The sequence below is a fragment of the Equus quagga genome, chromosome 3 (assembly GCF_021613505.1).
Source record: "Equus quagga isolate Etosha38 chromosome 3, UCLA_HA_Equagga_1.0, whole genome shotgun sequence".
Lineage (NCBI taxonomy): Eukaryota > Metazoa > Chordata > Mammalia > Perissodactyla > Equidae > Equus > Equus quagga.
The window spans coordinates 2246802-2247096 of NC_060269.1; positions in this window are offsets into that span (position 1 = coordinate 2246802).

Below are 295 nucleotides of genomic sequence, written 5' to 3' on the forward strand. Positions count from 1 at the left end.
GAGTAGAGATTAGGGTATACAGAAGATGGGGGGAGGGGTAGAAAAGGAGGGAGGGGCAGGAGGGGAGAGGAGGAGTAGAGATTAGGGTATACAGAAGATGGGGGGAGGGGTAGAAGAGGAGAGGGGCAGGAGGGGGAGAGGAGGAGAAGGAGAGAGAACAAGAACCAAACACTAGAACTTGGCAGGAGGCTGGGTCTCCCTCTTGTGGAAATGGCAAAGGGACTATGTTAGAGCAGAGAGAGCTAAGTTTCAATTTTAACTTCTTTGAATTTCTGGAATGTAAAGTTTGCTGCAT